This window comes from Gavialis gangeticus, unplaced genomic scaffold (assembly GCF_001723915.1).
Source record: "Gavialis gangeticus isolate Ggan-Ray unplaced genomic scaffold, GavGan_comp1, whole genome shotgun sequence".
NCBI classification, from domain to species: Eukaryota; Metazoa; Chordata; order Crocodylia; family Gavialidae; genus Gavialis; species Gavialis gangeticus.
The window spans coordinates 129,544,775-129,554,495 of NW_017729024.1; the positions used below are offsets into that span (position 1 = coordinate 129,544,775).

At 44.9% G+C, this 9,721-nt stretch overlaps 1 protein-coding gene across 3 annotated transcripts in view; it reads left to right on the forward strand.

The window, feature by feature from the left end:
- S100Z (S100 calcium binding protein Z) overlaps positions 1-9,721 on the forward strand; it is a 42,302-nt gene that overhangs the window by 11,964 nt on the left and 20,617 nt on the right. For 2 of the 3 annotated variants that reach the window (XM_019517723.1, XM_019517722.1), the window contains exon 2: positions 1,368-1,424. The exons of the other annotated variant lie outside the window; for it this stretch is intronic. The gene's annotated coding sequence lies outside the window, so the exon portion shown is untranslated. The remainder of the gene's footprint in view (positions 1-1,367; positions 1,425-9,721) is intronic. 3 annotated transcript variants of the gene reach the window in all.

The following is a 9,721-nucleotide window of genomic DNA, read 5'->3' on the forward strand; positions in this document are numbered from 1 at the left end:
CACACACACACACACACACACACACACACACACACACACACACACACACAGTTGTGGTGGGGCAGTTCTGCTCTGTAATAATAATTTATGAATGCTATTACCTTGTCTCTGGGATGTTTCCAGTAGGTCTATGTTGATTTAACCTAACATGGCTCTTGGGGAGGGAAGGGAAACAGGGAGGTGAACAATGGTTCAGAATAAAGAAGCCCCTTGATTAAGAGCTCAGCTTTGTTACAGGACAATGGAAAGCCCACTGACCCTGAGGAAATTGGCCTGACCTCCCAATGAGTCAGACAGCTTTGTGATTAGCAGGGCCAGAAGTCTGGAAACTGGTGAGACAAAGGACCTCTTGCTGGATAAAAAAGTGACACCCTCCCTCCCCAAGGTGATAGCTCTTGGGGTGAATGTTAGAGAGCCATTCAGGTTTCCACTCAGGACCTGCTAGGGTATCTCAAGAAGGTAAAACTTCCTGGCTCACCATCATGGGATGGTAAGGCCTTGGGTAACATTAATGTGTGCATATGCTTTGTTTTAGAATACTTTTCTTTTCCTTTCATGTTATGCTCTGTACTTGAACAGTATCTGATCATTAGATTCACCCATGAGCACAGACTCATCAGAGGAGGAATGTGAGGTTCCAGAACCTGGTCACCCCTGCTGAGCAGGAATGGCTTGTCTACCTGGTGCTATAACCCACGGCCTGTTTTAAAAGTGAGAGTTGCATAATTCACCTCAGGAGTGGTGGGGGCTGGTTGCCTGATGCCTGAGGCTAGGGACAGACATTATGCATAAATTGGTTTAAGTGATCAGAAACTAATTTAAACCTGTAACAGAACAGAAGTTCAGTGCACATAAACCAGTTTGAAAATGGCTGGAACCAGCTTGGGATTGTAACTTGCCATGCCTGTCTTGAGTTCCCCACTTAGGTTTTTCTAGTCACCCAGAGCTAACTGCGGCCTTGTGGCCCGACAGTTTGACTGGGACCAGTTACCAAGACCACTGATGCGTCTCACCTGCCACGTTTTTGTTGGAAATTTAATCTTTGGGATTGATGTTACCCCTGGCTCAGTGGTATCTTGTTAGGTCTAATTGTTAGCACGAGAACATTGGGGCTCTGCCTCCCTTACACCCTGCCTAGCGCCAACCTGTTGTTATTCTGATGTTGCACAGCCACGGTTTTACCTCTTATTTATTCAGTCCCTTTTTTGGCTTGGTTCGCCTGGGCCAATTCCACGTCTATATTTGGTCCCTCTTTGATTCAGTCCAGATGAACAGATATACCCCTGAAGGGGCAAAAGGGGTGTCAGCCTTCCCCTGTTCCTCACTCATGGTTCTTTATCAGTCGTTCTTCTCTTCTTGTCCTGCAGATCCACAGCTGCCTTTGTTCCACTCTCCATAGCCAGACTTCCATGTCACCTGTCCTGGTAAGTCACCTGACTCCCCTGAGTCAGCCTGTAAGGGCAGCTCCTCAATTGGAGGCTGCCACCAGTTGCCCCTCCCAGGGTTTGTGGCTCGGCCGCAGCCTTCCCTCGGCAGCTGTGGACTTCCTTCCTGTTCTGCCTTTGAACCAGTTTGTGGGGCTTTTAGCTTTTCCCCACTGCCTCCACACGCAAATCAGCATTGGCATGCGCTTATAAAACCTGTCCAGGCTGGCAGCAGCTTTTTTTTTGCTTTGGATGTACTCGCCCCCGTTGGATGCAGCTCTGGACACTGTAGTGCCACCACTAAGTCCTGTGGCGTGACAATCTCACTGTTGCTGCCATGTTCTCATGGATAGGCATGCCACAGCACTGCCAGCAGGGCCTGTGCTGTGGTGATCCCATCACCACGCTCCCGTGGCTTGGCATGCTGCGGTGGTGCCAGCAAGGCCTGTGGCACAGGGATCTCACCGCTACTACCAGGTTCCCATGGCTTGGCAACCCCACTGCCCCTGCCACATATCTCCCCCCATAAGTTGCCCTGTGGCATCCTGAGTGTGATATTTTTTTGGCGTGCTTTGTCAATCTTCTGATAGAGCCGCACTTTCTGCTCCATTGGCCTCGCTGATGACTCACTATATCGAGACAAGAAATCAACAACCTTGTTTGTTGTTCCTGGTCTGTACCCAACAGAAAATTTAAAGGGCTGAAGAGCTAGTGCCCAATGCATTATGTGACCATTATCACACTTAGACTTGTGCAACCACTGTAAAGGCGCATGGTCCGCTATGAGTGTAAACTCCCATCCCATTTAAATAATAATGGAAATATATGAGCATCCACTTAATAGCCAGACATTCCCTCTCAATTGTTGAATACCTGAGTTCAGCTGTGTTTCATTTCCTACTTGCGAACACCACTGGTCTTTCAGCTCTGTCTTCTCCTTGACATAGAACTGCCCCCACTGCCATTTTGAATGTGTCAGTTGGTAGGATAAAAGGCTTAGAAAAGTCAGGAATCATCAGGAGCACATCACGACATAAGGCTCTCTTGATATTTCTAAAGGCCTCCTCCCTCATGGGGATCCAGTGTCTTATACCTTGCACTTTGCCTCTTATGGAGTCCATCATGGGTATGGCCAACTCTGCCTATAAATCTTTGATACCAGTTTGTCACACCCAAAAAGGAGCGCATTTGTTTTTTTGTTTGTGGTGGTTTATATTTCTCTATGGTCTCTACTTTACTCACCAGTGGGCATATGATCCCCTGTACCACATGGAACCCAAGATAATCGGTCTCCCGCATTCCTGATGCACACTTTTTAGGATTTGCTGTCATATTAAATTGATGCAATTCTCATAACACTGCTTCCACATGTTGCTGATGTTCAGGCCATGATTAATAATAAATTACAGTGTTGTTGATGTACACTACAGTGTACCTTGTATGTGGAGCTATGATGCTATCTATCAGCCTTTGGAAAGAGGCTGCAGTGCCATGAAGGCCAAATGGCATCCTTTAAATTCAAATAGTCCCCATGGCATACTGAAAGTCATTTACTGCTGGTCTTTTCCTGCCATAGGGATCTGCCAGTAGTCCTTGGAAAGATCCAAGGTAGAGATGTACTTTGCCTGATCTATTCGTTCTTGTAGCTCTTCTGCGTGGGGCATGGGGAATGCATCAAACCGTGCAACAGCATTAAGACCCCGGAAATCCATTCATATCCTCAGTGACCCATCATATTTCAGGATGACCACCATTGAGCTTCTCCAGGGGCTCTGAAATGGTACTATCACCCCTTGTTTAAGCATTTTCTGTATCTCTTCATACACCCGAGCTTGTAGATGATGGGGGACCAGTTTCCACCTTTCCCTCACAACTACCCCTTTGGGCATATTTATTTCATGCACTACGCCCCTAACCTTTCCTGAGACCTCACTAAACACAGCACCAAATTTTAAGATGACCCAACCCAGCTCTTTCTGCTGCTCATCCTTGAGGCAGTCTCCTATTTCTATTGTACCCCTTTGTGTATTTTCTCATATCTCAGGGCCTAGTTCTTCTCTTACTTCTTCAGGACTCAGTAACCACCCCTCTGGCTCCCTCCAAGCCTTCCACAGGTTTACATGGTAGATCTGGTGTTCCCTTATGTGACCTGGGCAGTATACTTCATAGTCTGTGGGCCCAGCCCTCCTTGTTATCTCAAAAGGCCCTTGCCACTTAGTCAATAGTTTATTTGCGGAGGAGGGAAGCAGAACCAGCACTTTATCCCTGGTCTGAAACTCTCCCATGTCTTTTGGTCGTAACTAGCTTTCTGCCATTGCTGTGCTCTCTCCATATATGTCTGGGCTAACTGCTGGGCCTGCTTAAGGCGTTCAATCATCTCCTGTCTAAATTGTTGGACCCTGACTCATTTATGCCCCATATTTTTCCACTCTTCCCTGGTTACTTGCAGTAAACTTTGGGATTTATGGCCGAATATTAATTTGAAGGGTGTAAACTGGGTTGACACCTGTGGTATATCCCTTAAAGCAAACATTAGTGGCACTAAGAGCAGGTCCCACTTCCTGGGCTCCTGTATGCAACAAACATTTGATTGTGCCATTTAGGCCCACAAACAGGCCATTTGTCTGGGGGTGATAAACGGATGTTCTTAAATGCTTAATGCCCAGCATGTGACATACAGCCTTCAGCACCTCTAACATAAAATTCATACCTTGGTCTGTAATGATTTCCCTAGGTACGCCAAAACAGGAAATACACTTTAATAACTCTTCCGCAATGTGAGATGCAGTGACTGTTCTGAGTGGGATACCATGTTGCATAATTGATTTAAAACTAGTATATACTGATGACCTGCACTACTTTTGGTGAGTGGCCCCATGACATCGAGGGCAATTCTATCAAATGGTGTGTTAATGATAGGCATGACCTGCAAAGGAGCCCTCTGCAGCCGTCTTTCCTCCACCAACTGACACTCCATGCAGGACCCGCATTGACATGTTACTCCTTCCCATATACCCAGCCAAAAGAACAACCATTCGATTTTTGCCTAGTGTTTTCTCTCTTCCAAAGTGTCCGCTTGTGGGCATCACATAAGCCATGTTCCACATCTTCCTCCAGAATGCTTGTGGCACCAATAACTGCAGAACACGCTCACCCACTTCAGATTGCTTTACCCAGTATAATAACCCATCCCAAATTTCAAAACATGGGTCACTTACTTGTAGTTCAGGTTTTACAACTTGCCCCTCAACATTGGCAACTTCCTTTTCTATGATTCTCATAAACTCTTATTCTTCATCCTTGTGTGATCTTGAAGTGAGGGTTCATTGGGCCTACCCCCAAGCTAATAAATGGCTCTTCCTCCCCTGTACTCCACCTAGTACCAACCTGTTGTAACTCTGATGTTGCATGGATGTGATTTTACCTCATATTTGTTTGGTCCCTTTTTTGGCTTGGTTCACCTGGGCCAAGTCCGCGTCTATACTTGGCCCCTCTTTGATTCAGTCTAGATGAATGAATATACTCCTGAAGGGGCAACAGCCTTCCCCTGTTCCTCACTCATGGTGCTTTACCAATCGTCCTTCTCTTCTTGTCCTGCAGATCTGTTGCTGCCTTGGCTCGACTCTCTGAAGCCAACCTTCCACATCACTTGCCACCAGTCACCCCTCCCAGGGTTTGTGGCTTGGCTGTAGCCTTCCCTCGGCTGCTGGGGACTCTCTTCTGGTTCCGCCTTTGAACAGGTTCATGGGGCTTTCAGCTTTGCCCCATTGCCTCCACTGGCAAATCGGCATTGGCACATGCTTATAAAGTGCATCCATGCTGCCGGCAGCTTTTTTTTCTTTGGGCGTCCTATTGGCTGCAGCTCAGAATGCTCTAGCACCGCCGGTAAGTCCTGCAGCATGGCAATCTCACTGTTGCCACCATGTTCTCGTGGCTTGGCATGCCGCAGCTTCTAGCCTGAGCCACTGCAGGCATGTGCCGGCATTTCTTCAGTCCAGAAGGGATGTCTGGCAGTTACAAACTGGTTTAGCTTAGCCAGATTAGACTGACCTGCGAAAATTGAATCAATTGAGGCTCAGGCTTTTTGAATGTCTGTCCCTAGCCTGAGGGTATAGCACTTTAACTGCCAGCTCCATCATCAGTCTCAGAGCAGCTCACTCAACACTTATGAGTATTTGATATCAGATTAAGGATAATGTTTTAACTTTTTTTCTTAAAGTTGCAGTTTGAGTGGACTAAGGATTATATGATATCATGTTCTGTTTAGTTTCCTAAAAACCATCCAAAAGGGCTGATAGTGAGATTGCAAGTTATACGGGCTCCCTCTCCTGTTTATATGGGATATTGCATTTCCTCCCTCAACTGCTGGACCTAAGTGATAATTTACTCCATTTTCTCCTGTGCTTTTACAGATAGATGGCGGGGCTTTTTTCTTAATTATCCTCATCCATACCCAAATATGTGTGCAGCTGCCAGAGCAGAGGAACCAAACAACTACTGCTAAATCTATCAGGAGTACCTTTGTTAAGCTTTGGGACAAGGAAGTCCAATGGGCTGAGAAATGTAAATTATTCCTTAGTCATCCAAGACATATATGATATGTGCCAGGATATTTATTCATGCAAACTCTCTCTCTTGCTTACTTTGCTTTCAGTATGTCCTCAGCTGAAGAGTATTTTTATTTGAATAAGATGCGTGTTGGATTTGTTTTGTTCCCTTCATAAATAAGCAAAGCCCCTGCTGTTTTATCTTTTGAATTCTTCAGTTCTCTGAAGTAGTGTGATGTGCAGAAATCAGTCCTAACAATAATTTTTATATACACAACATCTGGGCCTGCTGAAATTTGCATTGATGTCTATTTTTGGAAATGTTCAATCAGTCTGTAAAATGTTCCAGCTGTAAGTGAATGCACATTTTACGAAAGTCTTTTCACTGATGCAGATAGTTCTTTGTGCTGAAGAATGTGGAAGTGGGACTTTTACATTTACAGACAAGCATAAGCTGCCCCTCTTTCAGGCTATGTAGAAGCAGCAGTTGAGTTCCTTCTAGATGCCTGAGAGAAAAGAAGGGGCCAAGAAACAGGTGAGGTCTACCAGTTATAAAAACCCTAGTGATTGTCCAAGACCAAAGTTTCCCTTGCCTTCTCAACAAGGACTCAGCCAAGAGCTGTAAGGAGCTCCTTGGGCTTGAAAGCCTCTGAATGAGAAGTCTTAGTATTACCTTCTCAGGCTGAGAGGCAATGTTCAAGCATATAGTCATCAAGCTGAGTATGAAGGCTAAGCCCCTCTCTCAGTCGGGAAACCCGGTTAGGCAACTCCCCATTGTGTCTAAGAATTGGGCTTAAAATAAATACAAGTATGGCAAAAGTTTGTATACCATGTGTAGTCATGAAACCTATATTGTTAATCTGAATGTGCGCTAGAAAATCAAACAGGTTGAAAAAATCGTATAGAGTATAATTGGTTTGTACAACCACCTGAGAGCTCAAATTGCTTCCATGGAGTATAATAGACCCATCACCTTCTATTCACCCAATCAAATTATGCACTCAATTTAAATAAAATACAGCTTAAACATGTCTGGAAATTAGCATGTCTTAAACTATAAATAAGGATTTACCTAAATTGCAGTTACATGACGGGATTTTGTAGGCCACATGGTGTGAGGAGCCAATTTTATAGTCTTCTTGTGGCAAGTCCCCCCTCGCCACTGATTGACTGAGGGGCCCCCATGGCCCCACCCCTTGCTACTGATTGGCTAAGAGGCCAATCATTCATCTTCAGACTGCAGCATTATTGCAGCATTACACCTGGCTTCTTAAAAGATGGTGCTAAAACCCTGTTGCTTTCCTAACTGGTGCCTTCACTGAGTCTGTTCCTAGCTCAGCCTCTCAGTAGCAATCTCTTAAACCACGTTCCATGGCTGCAGGGATTGCTGTGCTTTCTGTGTATTCTGGTAAACGTTTTTTTCCTAGGTGATTTGGCACAAAATTGAGGGAAACACCATCTTTTGCAGTGATGGCAGAAACCACTGTTTTTCATGGTTTTTGCAAAAATCACAAAACCATGATTTAAGTTTGTCCTTAACTATAAAATAACCTGGAAAGCATCTGAATTTCTTTTTTTTTTTGGAATGTAGCTCCCTTCAAGCATGCCCCATGATATAGAATTGCTTCTACAAGAAGCTGCCATTACTGTCTTTCTAAGTGGTGTAGCCTTGTGGCAAAAGTGCCCCATACTTCAGATAAATGTTGACAAATCAAAAGATGCCACTGTGCAGAGGGTGGCATAACAAAACACTAGAGATAAAGTTAGTGGACTGACATGAATAGTCATTCTCAAGTCACACTTAACTAGCAAAATTGATGAACTCTGCAAATCAAAGGTTATGTTCAGAGAGAATGGGAAGGCCATGGTAAGGGTTGTTACAGTATGATGAGAGGACAATGCCCAGTGTATGAAGGAGACCAACTGACCAAAGGTACAGTTCAAAGCATTCATGAGAGCTGAAAAAGACGATAAAGAATGGGTGTGGTTGTAACACTATTTGCTTCCCATGGTCTTATTGTCCAGGTGCATAGAAAATAGAGTGAGGACAATAATGAATTACTCACACTTCCAAGATTCAAAAGAGCAGTACATTTTAAAGAATTTATGCATGAATGCACTGCTTTCCACAGGAGACATAGTGCCTATTTTAAGTCGTGCATAGACAAAGCTGATGATTATTCTGTGGGCTGTAGAACTGTCATAACTTTTACTCATCCTATTAATTCACTTCATTTATTTCCTTCCAATTTTAATAATTACTTTAAATGTGATCTGAGTTAGCTGAGCAGTGCTTTTACAGTCACTTCCTATTTCTTCTTTTAATCCAATTTTTATTTGTTTCTAAATTTTGTTTTTATTTATTAAAATCTGATATCAGTTCCTGCAAATCTACTTCAGTCTTTTAGACTGATTACTGAGACTCATCCAGCCCTCTGCTCATAAATGTGGGCACCAATGATACTGCCAAGAGAGAACCTGAGCAGATCAAAAGTGACTACAGTGCCCTTGGTGCAAGGATGAAGGAGACAGAGGCTTAGGTCATGTTTTCAATCCTTCTGGTCAAGGGGTAGGCACACACTGCAGATCAGTGTGTGGCTGCACAGATGGTGTCACCAGCAGAGCTTTGACCACAGGATGTTGTTCCAAGAGAAGGATTGATAGGAAGAGACAGGATCCACCTGACAACAGGCTCACTAACATAGTGAGGAAGGCTTCAAACTAGGTTTGCTGGGGCATGGAGACCAAAGCCCTGAGGTAAGTGGGTGACCTGGAGGAAGCAAAGCAGAAGGGCAACAGGGGAGGCTATATCATTCTTCTGGACCAAGTAGGGCAATCAGCTAGTTACTTCAAGTGTCTGTACATGAATGCATGGAGCTTGGGGAAACAAGCAGGAAGAACTGGAAGTCCTTGCACAGTCATGGAACTATGAAGTGATTGGAACAACAGAGACTTGATGGGATAGCTTGCATGACTGGAGCACTGTCATGGATGAATAATAAACTGTTCAGGAAGGACAGACAGGGGACAAGAGGAGGAGGAGTTGCTCTTTATATAAAAGAGCTGTATGATGGCTCAGAGCTCCAGTATGAAACTGGAGATAGGCCTGTTGAAAGTTTCTGGGTTAGGGTCAGAGGAGAGAGCAACAGGGGTCACATTGTGGTGGGTGTCTGCTATAGACCACCAGACCAGGAGGATGAGGTAAATCAGGTTTTCTTCAACCAGTTAGCACAAGCTTCTAGATCACAAGCCCTGGTTCTCATGGGGGACTTCAACCATTCTGACATCTTCTGGGAGGGTAGCACAGCATTGCACAGGCAATCCAAGATGTTTTTGGAGAGTATTGGGGACAACTTCCTGGTGTAAGTGTGGGAGAGACTAACTGGGGGCCATGCTCTTCTTGACCTGCTGCCCACAAACAGGGAATGTAGTAGTGGATGGCAACTTGGGCAACAGTGACCATGAGATGATTGAGCTCAGGATCCTGAGGAAAGGAAGGAAGGAGAGCAGCAGAGAACAGAGCCTGGGCTTCAGAAAAGCAGACTTTGACTCACTTAGGGAACTGATAGGCAGGACCCCCTGGGAGGCCAGTCTGAGGGGGAAAGGAGTCCAGGAGATCTGGTTGTATTTTAAAGAAACCTTCCTGAGGGTGCCAGAACAAAACATCCCAATGTGCAGTAAGACTAGCAAGAATTGCAGAAGACCAGCTTGGCTTAGCAGGGAACTCTTCAATGAGCTAAAACATAAAAA